This window comes from Schistocerca gregaria, chromosome X (genome assembly GCF_023897955.1).
Source record: "Schistocerca gregaria isolate iqSchGreg1 chromosome X, iqSchGreg1.2, whole genome shotgun sequence".
NCBI classification, from domain to species: domain Eukaryota; kingdom Metazoa; phylum Arthropoda; class Insecta; order Orthoptera; family Acrididae; genus Schistocerca; species Schistocerca gregaria.
In genome coordinates, this window is record NC_064931.1 from 856,728,222 (window position 1) to 856,743,547 (window position 15,326).

A 15,326-nucleotide genomic window follows, 5' to 3' on the forward strand; every position below is an offset into this window, starting at 1 on the left:
GCTACATGTGAGGGTGCGGAAGGTTCCTCCCTCATCTGACGTGACGTGGATCTAGGGGCATTCTCCGTATCACCTCCATGATCGCCAGCTCGGTCTGTTCTTGCATCAACTCCGAACTTGGAAACACCTCCCGGCGGGCCACCGACACGTACATCATCGGCAGTTGCGTGGGAACTTCTCGCTGTGACGCTACTCCATGTGGCAGTTGCACGACGCGGCGTTGTAAGCACTCCGAGCGGATATCTCTTTTTCCAAAACAGCCAGAACATGTGCGTGGCTGGCCATTGTAAATCACAATAGCTCGACATCGCCAGTGTATAAATAAGAAGGAATGTGTTTGTTAAGGACGATCCGCACCTGTCGGACGCCGTTTAGCACGGGATAGGTGCTAAAACTTGCCCAGCGTTCAGGCGCATGACTGAGTACCGTTCCATATGGTCGCAGCGATTCAGTAATCATAGATTCTGGCACCTCAAATGGCAATTCAAAGATCCGAATGTCTCTCACACCCAAGCGTGAAGGAGCTATTGTTACATCGCTGATATGGCCGTCAGAGTGTCGAAATTTAAATCATCTTTGAGCAGCGGCGAGAGTTCTTTCACACGCAGTTTCATCGGTCATCTTGACGTACATTGTTCTGCTTACAGTGGACAAGTGTATTCCAATTAGGTCTGTAGCAAGTAAACGAGCTTCTTCCTTCAAAAAACGCTCTATTTCGAAAGCTTTGGGCCTGGCATAATCGTTGTCGAACGTAAACTGGAGCGCAGTCTTTCTAAAACGGTGTGCCATGGCGATCTAGTTAGACAACAACACGCTCTCAGTTTCCTTAATAAATTCATCTTTAATACAATAACCTACTGGGTGTTGTGAATCAATGCGGAAACTATAGTTTTAAAGGTACCTAAAGAAACATAAAACTAAGTCGCAGGTCATAGTCGATATTTTTGTGGTTTGATTTTCTGTGATAAATATATTCTGTAACACTACGCAGTATCAACAGCGATTTGTGCATTGCCCATGGAGAATATGAACTGAGTAATATTGAAGTATGCGACCTACCATTAATGACAAATTTTACCTGAAATAAATATGTTGTTGCATAATTTCTTGGCATTTTTGTTTGGTTAGTACAACTGTGCTTATGAATTGCCATTTTTTATTTGAAAGAGAAGGGAAAGAAGCAAAATTCGTGTTTAACGACTCATCGAAAATTCGGTCAGTAGAGATGGAGCAGAAACTCCAATTATGAAAGGATGGTGAAGGAAATCGGTGGTGCCCTTATCAAAGGAACTATCCCGAAAGTTTGCCTGGAGCGATTTAGGGAACCCACGGAAAACCTAAATGTAGATGGTTGAATGGGGTCTGAAGAATCCTCTAATTCCTACACATCCTCACTTGGCAGTTTTTTATTTTTATTTTTATTTACGGTTCTAGCATTGTTCATGTGGTGACATACTGAACGTTGCATGTTTGAAGATTATGATGAGTGTTGTTTAAGCATTAGAAAATGGAGTGTGAAATGGTAGAAGTCTGATATTTGCTACATTTTGTTCACTTTTTACATTAATAGGGTGCAGAGGGAGGGAGACAGAGTACTGATCCTGCTCGTAATGTTTGTATCGTTCCAGGTAGTTTCGTTCTGAATGATTCGCCAAATTTAGTGGGCACGATCCAAAAGTTGGGGAAAAGGGAAGCTACAAAAGTAAAGATTCAACATCCTAGGGATAACGAGGTCATTCCAGCATTTGCCTATGCAGCATAGGGAAATTATAGTAAATCCAAATCAGTATGTTCAGATGGACAGTAACCCTGAACAGCGGCATAGATGTGTTGCACGTTCTAATTCAAAACCACAAACATCAACCGCTGGCTGCTGTCGCCTGTGTCCCAGCCACCAGCCACACAGCTTTGTGCTGCAGACTGCCGGCTTCTACGCCAGAAATACAACCACGGGAGACCACAGCTCCAGCAGTTCCAGGTGTCGCTAAAATTCTTCAGCGCAAGGCTACTATCGCCAGCACTCTCACATCTCCGCGAGCGACGTGCCACCAACACGATTTCCCAGTATTCTTCCGCCAGACGGCTATATAAGGCACTCTCGGCGGTCGACATCGGGAGTTCACAGTTCACGATTCTCCGAACTTAATGCTGACAGCGCCAATCAGTTCCTTCAGAGTTCCATTCCCCGAGTGTGCAGAAGACCCCAGACTTTACAGCGGCCATGCCTGTGGCCCATAAATCGGATATCACTGATTTGTAGATTGCATACAAACTGCCAAGTCATTGCGAGTCTCTCAATAACAGACTACATCCACGTATGAACATTTCCAGGGTACGTCATTGATACCCTATTACAGAGTTGGCCATGGCGTGCAAAACGACGGACACGAGGCTCAGCCAGTCTCATCATTACTCAGTACGTCTCGACTTTGCTCGGTCCTTCTTGGAAGAAGTCGCTACAGTGCGGTATCTCATTTAGCAGTGCGATGCAACTCTGTTTCTTCTGACAGTAATTGCGGCATTTTTCGGTCGGCATAGCTTTCTTCAGTTGAACAGTTACGGCGTCAACACTGTTTATCTTTAGTTACTTATTCGTGGTTTAACATATCCAGTGGCTGTTTGCACAAAAGGAGACAGATCTAGCGATCTGTCATAACATAAATTCAAACATCGTGCACGATGTGACCGTCTTTCATCCAACTCATTGTTTATGACGTCATATTTCCTGAACTATGAGTCGTACAATGATATAATTTTGCAGTTACATTCAGTAGTATATATGCATAATGTCTGTAAACTATGTCGCGAATACAGTTAGTACTAAAGAAGTAATAAATTATAACGTCATGCTGCATGAACAGCGGAAAATTATTAAGGGATGAACATTGTTTCCATCATTTTGTAGGGGCTGTCAGAGAGGGAAAATTTCGTAAAGGTTTGAAATTGTGTAAAGTTTGTTGCAAGTCGCTAAGTGCCAACATTCTCAAATATTGGACGAATAAATCTAAACTAAACTCCATCCAAATAGGGCTCGGATGGCCAGCACACTGCTCTCGCGGTCTTTGTCAATTTTCGTGACCGGAGCCACTACTTCTCCATCAAGTAGCTGCTCAATTTACCTCACAAGGGCTCAGTGCCTCCGCTTGTCAACAGCACTTGGCAGACCGGGCGGTCACCCACCCAACTGCTGTCCACGCCCAACATCGCTTAACTTCGGCGATCGGACGGGAAACGGTGTTACCACCGCGGCGAGGCGGTTGGCATAAATGTTGGATGAATAAAGTCTGGCAATTCACGCGTCGTGGGCTACGCTCCAATTTCATCCCCATTCCCACCCCTTTGGTAAGTAGGTGGTTCTTATCCCCAGAGCGACAGGACTGTCGCCTGGTGTAAAGTATTTGTGTACCAAATTTGGTTGAAATCAGTTCAGTGGTTTAGGAAGAGATGAAGAAGATATCCCCCCCCCACCCACACATACACATTCTTGTAATAAGTATGGATTACAGAGGGACACCAATTTCCCTCCGTCCCACAACGGTATTCATCTGGAGTTAGAATAATATTTAAGACTCAGTAACAGCTCTCCAGGCAAGAACATTGTTATATGTAGTTTTCCCCGGTCCAGGAAATTACGTTCAACTGGTGTCAATACTATTAAAGGTCCAATAACGCCAAATGCTTGATGGTTAAAAGCATAAAGCATAGTGTGTGACTTCTTACACGGAAAAGTGTGTGCACATACGCACACCTGGTGTAATATTAAAAAATGAAGATGTTATTCACAAAACATTATTGATGTGAAACCCACTGATACATTCAGTTCTCGCAAGAGACACTACCGACTGCTGGGTTGTTCTCTGCTAACGACGTAGTTGGGTGTCAACCCCCGTTTCCACTATACAAATAATGGGTCGCAGAGTTTTTTGTCCCATCACATGAAGCTGATTGCGTATGCTGTATGCTCTACAATCTCCTATGATGGTTCAAATGGCTCTGAGCACTGTGGGACCTAACGTCTGATGTCATAAGTCCCCTAGAACTTAGAACTACTTAAACCTAACTAACCTAAGGACATCACACACATCCATGCCCGAGGCAGGACTCGAACCTGAGACCGTAGCGGTCGCGCGGTTCCAGACTGTAGCGCCTAGAAGCGCTCGGCCACTCCGGCCGGCCTCCTATGGTGGTGATCCTACCACCACAAACTTTTTTAAAGAAAGTAGCATGACTTAGTTAAGATATCAACGGGGGAGAATCTACCCTTTTTTTTTTTCAAGATGTCAGGTATCTATGTGCTAGAACTCTTACATCAGATGCATATATCATTAATATATTGAAGAAGATACATGCTTTAACCCCTTCCCTCGGAGAAAGGTATTATTATTATTATTATTATTATTATTACCATCCGTTGCACATTTGATTCTCTCAAGGTGGGGATGCAGGTAAAAAGACCTTCTCCCTCCAGTGGGGTCCGGTTCTTTGAGTGTGTGTTTGTGTGTGAGTTTTTCTTTTTTTTAAGTACACAATAAAATCAGCTTCCTCAGTAGCTGAACGTTGAGTTCCGCCTGAGCAGCTACAATGATCTGACGTGTTTCCTCCATAGTTTTGCCGTAGCCCTTCAAGTGTAGCAGTTAGCTCTTGTGGTGTGTGTTCACTTGTAAGTGCGCTTGAATCAAAGAGTCATCCTTATCCGTCCTTTTCTGGGGTTTTGTTTGACGGTGGATTTGGCCGCTTTTTTCGTGTCCATGGCGTCCAGGATGAAACCATGTAACGGTACAGTCAGTTGTGCATTTGACCTTCCATCCGCAATGTGCAATCAATATCCCTCGAAATTCGTGACTGATTAGTTGAAACGTTCATATCAGGTTCAAACTGAATGTTATGACACCGAGCTGTACGTCTTATTTGTAAAATTCATGAATCTCGTCCAAGTGGACAGGTTGTTACTTAAACACTGCAATCACGTTTCTTTCCGCTATAAGGATCAGCTAGTGTTGCCCTCCTTGCTAATGCTAACGTTGAATATATGAATGCGCTGGTTTTCAACTCACTATTTTAAGGAAGGGATGGTTGCTTTGAAAAGGGCACGGCCGACTTCCTTCCCCATCCTTCCCTAATCCAATGGAACCGATGACCTCACAGTTTGGACTCCTCCCCCAAACCAACCAACCACTGTGGACCCTACTGCTATCTCCAACAACTTGGACCGCCATTATGGGGAAGTTTCGAGCTCTTTCCACTATCACCCTGCCTTCCTCCATCGGAAGCGAGTGGAGGAGGCTCGGGCGATACCATTTTCTTCTCCAAATAATGAGTGTTACAATGCCGCCTTTACTATGAGGGAGCTAGATCATGCTCTCATATCCTTCCCACCCTCTGCCCAAAAGCCATCCACATTCAGATGTTGCAGCACCTTTCTCTTGCAGACAAGCACTTTCTGCTTAACACGTACAACCGCATCTGGGCAGAGTGCACATTTCCCGTGAAGCCACCGTCATACCCATACCTAATCCCGGTAAGGACAAAAACCTTCCTTCTAGCTACCGCCCCATCTCTCTTAACAGCTGCTTTTGCAAGGTAATGGAATGTATGATTCATGCCCAGCTGGGATGGTGCCTCGAGTCTCGCAGTTTACTGACGAATGCACAGTGTCGATTTCCAGCGCAGCGTTCTGCAGTTGACCATCTCGTTACTTTTCCCACTCATGCCATTTCTACGGAAATCCCAGACAGTGGCCGTGTTTTTCGATTTGGAGAAAGCCTACGACACCTGCTGGAGAACTGGTATCCTCCATTCTCTACAAAGACAAATGGGGCTCCCGTGGCCACTTGTCCCGTTTCCTTCAGGCATTTTTAAAAGACCGAGTTTTCAAGGTGCGTGTGGGTTCTTCCTTGCTGGACACCTTTATCCAGGAAAGCGGTGTGCCTCAGGATCCTGTTCTGAGAGTTGTTCTCTTTGATATAGCCTTTAACCCTATAACGGCCTGTCTCCCGCCGAGCATTTCCGGCTCCCCCTTTGTCGATGATTTTGCCATCCATTGCAGTTCTCCATGGACTTGTCTCACAGAGCGGCGTCTTCACTCCTGAAGCATCGACAGTGGCTTTCGCTTTTCCAGTGACAAAACCGTATGTATGAATTTCTGGCGACGCAATTGGTTTCTCCCACCATCTTTACAGCTTGGGCCTGTTGCTCTTCCGTTCGTTGAAACTACGAAATTCCGACCGCTTACGTCACACTCCCTCGGCCACCGCGAGCTCCAGACCCCAATTGGCTTAGTACATTTCGTCGTCCCCAGAGGACGCCACAGTGACACCAACTGATGACACAAGTACAGTTATCCATGATGGCGGCAAACCGTGTAATCTCCACGATGTCTAGTACCCAGTACCACCAGCTGAGGAAGCTATCGCCCGTTTCGTGAGGTAAACCAAGGTGGTGAGAGAAAACGACTCAGCCTGGTCTGGGCTGCAGGGGAGAGTAAGGATTGACAGCACTCTATTTATTTTGAAACAACTTATTAAATGACAGAGTATATCTATCACATTATCACAAAACACCCACCCAGATGTGCCCAGGGGCAAGTTGCACAGCCCACAGACACGCAAACAACTCGTAATTTCACTACACAATAGCAAACTGCTCCTAAATAATACAGCACATTGATGTGTAGACACGCATACTACAGCCTACAGACCTGCTCGCAAAATAATGCAATCAACGCGCACAAACACAGTACACCGCCCCCTGCCCAGTAGAGTACACAGGAGGTAGCGATAACTTACGCATCAGTCAATTGTCAAACCTCGCACAGACCCCCGCCTGTGTCCAGCAAGCGGCACCGTCTCATTCATACTTCATTTCTGATAAATTCCTATCCCTATACATATTCATCTAGACGGCTATCGGAAGGGAGTGAAGACATATTTACAACGTGGAAACGCTACAATCTCTTTCGCGTCCGCCGGCCATTGTGGCCGAGCGGTTCTAGGCGCTACAGTCTGGAACCGCGTGACCGCTACGGTACATCTACATCTACATGACTACTCTGCAATTCACATTTAAGTGCTTGGCAGAGGGTTCATCGAACCACAATCATACTATCTCTCTACTATTCCACTCCCGAACAGCGAGCGGGAAAAACGAACACCTAAACCTTTCTGTTCGAGCTCTGATTTCTCTTATTTTATTTTGATGATCATTCCTACCTATGTAGGTTGGGCTCAACAAAATATTTTCGCATTCGGAAGAGAAAGTTGGTGACTGAAATTTCGTAAAAAGGTCTCGCCGCGACGAAAAACGTCTATGCTGTAATGACTTCCATCCCAACTCGTGTATCATATCTGCCACGGTAAGCAGGTTCGAACCCTGCCTCGGGCATGGATGTGTGTGATGTGCTTAGGTTAGTTAGGTTTAAGTAGTTGTAAGTTCTAGGGGACTGATGACCTCAGAAGTTAAGTCCCATAGTACTCAGAGCCATTTGAACCATCTTTCGCGCCCATTTGTAGTCGACGCGCCCGTCAGCTGTCAAAGGACACACAGACGTCCATCCACTCCGTGCTCCGCCACAGCCCCAAGCCGCGGTCGCCGATCGCAGGTGAAAGTCTGCTCTATGCAGTCACCATTATACTGTCATAGCATTCCAAAGCCCGTTCACGCCAGTCTCATATTCGAGCCATCTCCAGGCGCCACTTGTCTTTACCATTGAAGGCAGAATAGCAGAGAGCGTGTTGACACACGCGTTCAACAGCACGTACACGCTCCAGCTTGACTGACACATCGCCATGTAAAACATTCTCAATGTTATACTTACGTCACATGGCTTTGTGAAACAAAAATATATCAGCCAAGTCCAGCTCTCCTTAATTTTTATACTGCCCGGAAATAGTTAACGCTCGCTTCCTTGTTGTCTCAGCTTGTATTCGCCAAAATTCCTGCCATAACAGAACCTCTTTACCAAAATATCGTCGAATCCAGTCTTCCTCCCGGAAATAACATGTTAGCCTTCCTGCTCTCAACATACGCAAATGTTCTCACTGCTCCTATATCCCACCACAATCGATTGAGCATTCGCATTAGCTCTTATCGAATTTACCAGTTGAATTACTAACGCCGTCGGTATCAAAGCACCATCCACCTTTTCTTTCTCGGGCTTTCTGTGGTTATTTTGCAAAGATTGTTAAATTGCACCCCCAACCTGTTGTTTCTTTCTACAGACGCTACACTCAGTGGTAATAAACTATTTTACACTGATCACCATTTTGCACAGACAACTAAACATCACAAAGTTGTGTACAGGTCATCAAATACAGACCATACTCACAAAAATATTGGAGCTTCAAACCGATCTCTAACCAGAGAATATATCACCGAGTACCATCAATTTCCGCTGTTCCGAACACTAACGCAACATAATGCACAACATATGCACTGTAAATTATTTCTCCACCAGCACCAAACTTCAGCGAGGTGCAGCGTGCTGTAAACCATTGAATAACTAGAAACAAGTAGAGTAAACTGATATTCGCACTCTCGAATACCGAAGTCGGTCATCTAACAGATTCGAGATGATCAATATTCTTTACAAACCAACTATGGTCTTTCCCACATCTAGATAACAGGCAAACGTGTGTCCAACACACCACTACCGATCTTCCCTCAACTAAATAAAGGCAACAAATGTCCAGAACCAGTCGACCCAACAATTTACATGGGAGAGAATAACGCTCCACCGCAAGTGTACCATTTCTCAAAGTTACACTTGATCGCCAAGCCGCCCAGCACATACTAAGTATTAGTTGGCTATTCGTTCGTCTAGAAGATCGTAAAGTTAATTCTAATACATTCCCACACTTCAATAGGCCTCTGCATTCGGAAGACTGCTACCATTAACAGGGGAACCCGAATCAATACCACCACAGACTTTGCATACACGGACACATTCCAGAAAACCCCTCACATATATCTTCTACCATTATACTTACAATTAAATCTTACGATCGCAGTCTCAACTGAAGGGTATTCGGCAATGACTGAAGTTTTGGAAATACACCCTGCTGTCGGCAGTGGCTCTGGAAATAGAAATATCAGTACCATTCTTATGACTTGACATACTCTTGCCTTCGCTAACACAGCACGCCGTTTCAAAACCATACCCTCCTTACAACAACACATAGACATTTTCTTTACACAAACTGATATATTATATAAACCTGATGCTCAAATGCGAACATATCACACACCCAGCACTAAGTATAATATTACCTCCTCAGTAACCGGATGCGTACAACATCAAATGACACTTACCGAAAATCAACTATTCGTGTGCATATGTCTAACGTTCATCCTTCGAGTCATACCACCGTGTCATAGACGTAATCGAGCACATGGTAAACAAAAAATTCCAATCTCAACAACTACTGCATGTTACTCTCACAAGCGCTCGTTATTCTACAGGTGCGCACAAGTATCCACGTTAAAAGTTATATACTTGCTTTATAAATCTATGTACGACATTACCTATGAATGAGATCGTTTTTTGTCCAGACAAATACCGAGCCGGTAATCGTAGGAATGCCTCCTGATAAAATCGGTGAATTTTAAAAGTCATTCGGCTAAGGAACGCGGTATGTAAACGGTATTTGCAACTCCCTCACACCGCTAGATGTTTATCCAGTAAGTGTAACGTATTCTGTCTCGATACCATGTCAGATGTTCCGTTATATATCCACTGAGTTAAAGGCGATGACTGATTGAGAAGGATCACAGCCACAAGTGAATCATATCTCGAAACAAGTCAACTTTCTCGAACCTATCTGCTACAGTAAAAATCCAACATATTCTTAGTTAGTCCCTACACATCTTGCTACTGCTTCCAACTCTACAGCTTTTCGCATGTGATCATTCCATTTTAAGTCGGAACTGAGCAGAAGTCGGAAAAAGCCATATGCACCACCATCTCCAACATGTCTAGAAACAAAGCGAACTGAGTTAGTGCGACAGGACCGTGTTTCGGCCATTCGGCGGAAACGCGCGCATTCTGGCGCGTTCACTGACTACATACAAGTACTACAGATCCACGTCCATTCAAATCTATCAGCCCAAAATTCTATCATCGTTATTCTCTACCACGAAACAGAGAAAAATTAGCAGCTATAGAAGCTCAAATAACTTCATCTCATGTAGAAATCACATAGACGCCATTACTCACACGATGACGCAAAGCTGTGTTGGGGGTCCAGCGCGGAGACAGAGACAGAGATTTCGCAATGCTTCCCAGAATAGCACAGCGTGCAGCCCTCCAAGCATTCCTAACCGAATACTTCGTTCCTCACAGAATTTACGTGCCAAACTGCTGCTGCTGCTGCTCCCTGTGTGGAACGAACCTATTAAATACACGCGTATTGATACAGTACAGAGGGCTGTTTAAAGTTTTCATCACCTCAACTCTAGGAGAATGATCGTATCTCACGTACTATACTCTATATAGCAAGAAACGCCCCCTGTGGTCCTGTTTAGTTGTTTGAAACACTGTTTTCCAACACGCTTTGTACACTGCCAAAGATTTTGTTTTTCTGCTACTACTTTGTGGCCTGCGCCAGGTTCTAAACTGACATTAAGATGTTCTGATTCACGGGCTTTCGCAGGAAACTAGACCTTGCACAGTGTAAATCATGTTCTTAGCGCTGATACCATAACATGTCACACATCGGATGATTTAAATAAAAGACAGCTACAACATAAGGAAACCGGAAGAGCCTGACGGAATAACTGATAACTCTACGTTCTGTTTCGACTCATTCGTAATTTTGCACACATGCACGCGATCACTGTTTCGGTGCTAACCACCCCAGAAGGTATAGTCCAGCCGCCAAAACTCTCCCTCCAACTCAAACAAGCATTGTCACTCAGTCATTATTTCTTAAGCAATAGCAAGTCAGCGGACGGGTGGGATGGAAAAGACACCACCGATATACTCTTACTAATAAGTATCATAGTTGATAGTGTGAACAGTTTTAACACTTTTACACTAATTTCGACACCGGCCATGATGCGACAGCATGGCCCCCAATTTCAATATTACAGCTAAACCGCCCCTTTTACATCACTTTGCGAGTATGATTGCGAATGTGGATAGATTACTGTGCATTACACTCACTCATTGTTAATTCTCGAACGCATACATGATCAAAGTATACAAGACAGCGCTCTACATATTTCTATCACCTCGAGCGTCGTCTTTAATTTACGATCCATCTCTCAGTGTATGGGAGTCACAGAGTATTCTCACCATCTTCGGGTAAAAGACCAACCTCATACAGTCATTTACCAACACACCCTGCAGCACGGTTAGAGAGAATTAATCTCCAAGCGAACAGAAAAGAGCGCTACACTCCACTTCTTGTGAATGGATATAGCTTTCCCAGTTACAACTCATCTAAGTGCAGGAGATTTCTCGAGATGTGACCATGTCGAGGAGCGTCACACTCCTTATCGATGTATAGTAACAGATTTCAAAGTGGCGTAATGTAATAGCATACAGTTAAGAAGAACAAGAAAAGACTTATTTTTATACGTGATGGAGTTAGAAAAGAATTGAGTTGGACACATTTTTACCTAAATCAACGAAGCTATCAACTCTAAATTATTGTTCTAGAGTCTAGGGTCTGTACCTGGCAGGTATTGGTAAGACAGAGAACATAAACACACACACTCATAAGACTACAACGTTCTACACTTAAAAACATGCTATAATGTTAGATGGAATACCTTTCCAGCCTATCAGACATATACCCTTCTTCACAGTTTCTCTACGCTGAACTATCTTATCGAATGGTAAAACATTTGCTTTGCATGATACTAGCGCAATATAGCTTTGCGGAGACGTGTAGTCTCCACTGTTCACATTCGATCACGGTTCAGAAATTATACCTCTCCTGCATAAGTCCTACATAAAATGATAGTAGCAGGGGATAGATCCTACAAGGAAACAGATAAATGCATAGCAGCAGCGTCCGGCATGTGAAAATTAAAGTCATCCCGTCACTAACACTGTAAACAGCGCATCAGTCAGGCAGATGTGTACACAGGGATTGCACCGCATCTCAAGCTCTTACCGCTAAGTTAGTTATGATCTTGAAGTCTCGAATTTTACACTCAAGATGCTACAGGGACGATTGTATAAATCAAAGATCCCTTAGAGGAGTGTGTCAACTTTCTTCACACATGAGATGGAAGTCCTCTGATGACCAACAGGTTTACCGTTAACGATCGCAAGTAGACAGCTCTTTAAAACACATACGGAACACGTAGCTGTATACGAGTAGATCAAAGGCTATGTCACGTGACTGATGCATCCGGAATTACTGGTACCTCAAGAGACATACAGTATAATGCAGCCACAACTGGAAAAAAATTGACTGCCTCCCTTATTCCCTTAATTTAGATGTCCACGTTTTCCGGGATTCCTCCTGTTGCAGTATACTTGGTCCGATATACAAATTGTTCGGTGCAAACCAGAAGATAGCAAAGTAATTCCTCAATTTCACCCCATCAGGCTTTATATTCGGTCAATATATACCTATTCCCTGATCACTTTTCGCAATTCTATCGATTCGAGGTCAGATCTATATATGCGATCGTGACATAACATCTCGTTCTGTGTTCTAAAATTGATTGTAAATGTAGCACAGATGCCTCCACCTAGCCCAAATACATTGATTGGGAACTGTAATATGCAGTCACCTTTCTGTATGTCTCTGTATATGGTGGTTAGCTTCATTTGCAGCAACTTTCTTATGTTTGTAGCGAAACCGCAAGTGAGCTTTGTTTACTGGCAGAATTCAAACTTGACGCCAGTTCCTACGAGGAAGTGGTGGTCGGGTGGCTGAGGTTAGTACAAGTGTCCTTTCTTTCGCACAGTTTACTTAGGTTGGTAGAGAAAGCGCAAGTGACCTTTCCTTACTGCCAGAATTCAAACTCACCGCCGGTTCCTAGGAGGACGTGGCGGTCTGGACCGTGGAAAGTAGTTGAACCTAGGTAGTTGAACACCTGTTCATACCTATATGAAGTCGAATAATGTGGCCAATAGGAGTGCCGCATTCTAGGGGTGGGGGTGGGGGTGCTAAGTCATGAAAGAATACCGTGCTGATAGTGGGAAAATGTGGAACTTCTCATTTGATCGCTGAATATTGAAATTGTAAATTTAATTCTTGAATATGATGCAAATTGAAATGTAAGTAAGTACTTAGGTAATTGATAGGTCAGACGGACGATGTGGGTGTTACTTTGGTTAGCATATATACAGAAGACTATGTCCGGTGCGTGTATGGAGGCAGTGGCCGGAGGTGTGTGTCGTAAGTGGTCGGACGCCCACGGGCCAGTGGCGTGGTGCGTGTCCTGCTATACCGTGTGCGTGTGAGAGAGAGCAGACGATTTTGCGACATCACCTGATGTTGTGGTGGCACCCTCTGGTGTTGACGATATGAACTAAACCACTTGAGCTCTGGAGCTCATGGTGGATACATCGGTTGCAGCCATCTTGAATAACTGATGTCAGGAGAGTGCTCTCTGGTTGCACCTATATGAACTAATCCTGTTGCAGTCCAGACGCAGGTTTGAACACATCTGCTTGAAATTTGTTACATAACAAAGAGAATTCCGTTTTTCCCTCCATTTTCCTAGGTGTGACGCATTATGATGTTGGAATTTGAGCTTTGCACGATTTGTATTGGTGAGGGGGTTAGGTTAGTGGAGGTAGGCCAAGTGTTCAATCTTGCACCACGTGGTGGATACACTGGGTGCAGTCATCTTGATTGACGTCATGGTCGCCATCTTGGATGATGCGCAGTGGTGCTCTTTGGTGGCGACAATATGAACTAAGCCAGTTGCAGTCCAGACCCAGTGGTGAACACATGCTTGAAACTGGTTACATAATAAAGACAAGTTCCTTTTTCCCGCCATTTTACTAGGTGTGACGCTTTATCATGTTGAAATTTGAAATTCCCGTCATTTTTCTTGGGGAGGGAAGTGCTAGGCACTTTCCCACCAAATTCCAAGCTTCCCGCCAAAATCCGCCATCTTGAATGACGTCACGGTCGCCATCTTGGATGAAGTCATCGCCGCCATCTTGTATGACGGTACTTTGTTGCAGAAACACTTTGTTCCAATACTCAGGTCTACTAAAGATACTGCTTACACCACACTTGTATTTTCTGGAGTATTACTGTGCGGTGTGGGATCCTCATGAGATGGGACTGACAGATGACATCGAAATAGGACAAAGAAGGGCAGCCCATTTTGTATTATCGCGAAGTAAGGGAGATAGTGCCATAGACTATATGTGAATTCATGTGACAATCATTAAAATAAAGACGTTTTCCGTTGGGATGTGATCTTCTCATGAAATTTCAATCACCGGTTTTCTCCTCTGATTCCGAAAACATTCTGTTGGCACCCACCTACTTAGGTAGAAATGATCGTCGCGATAAAATAAGAGACATCAGCGCTCGCACAGAAAAATTTAATTGCTGGTTTTTGCCGCGCACCATTTGAGAGTGGAACAGTAGACAGCTTGAAGGTGGTTCACTGAACCCTCTGGCAGGAACTTTATTGTCAATAGCAGAGTAATCACGTAGATGTAGATGGGGATCGATTAAATCAAACAAATTAAATACAATTGGGACCAGAGATATCAAACAAGCTAAAAATGCAGAATGAAAATACCCAAAATTGAATGGGGTCTGTATAGGGTACGTAAACATCACTGCAAATATAATTACACAATTAAAACAGTTAAGTAATTCTGCAGTGGCTGGTCAATCCTTTTTGTTAGATCGGATATCTCGAGATTCTGCTTCAATTAAGCCCAACAATCACGAATATCTTTAACGATAGATCATGGTTGAGTGTACGAAAAAATTAGGAGAGACGGAGACGACCGCAGTTCTGAGTGTCAACTGAATATAACTTGCTAGTGTAGTGCAAGTGCGTCCGCAGCTCGTGGTCGTGCGGTAGCGTTCTCCCTTCCCGCGCCTTGGTTCCCGAGTTCGATTCCCGGCAGGGTCAGGGATTTTCTCTGCCTCGTGATGACTGTCTGTTGTGTGATGCCCTTAGGTTAGTTAGGTTTAAGTAGTTCGAGCCCCATCTACATCTACGTGATTACTCTGCTATTGACAATAAAGTTTCTGCCAGAGGGTTCAGTGAACCACCTTCAAGCTGTTTACTGTTCCACTCTTGAATGGAGCTCGGGAAAAACCATAACTTAAATTTTTCTGAAATTGCACCAAGCACTGACAGTTAACACTATATATGCTATTCCAGCCAAA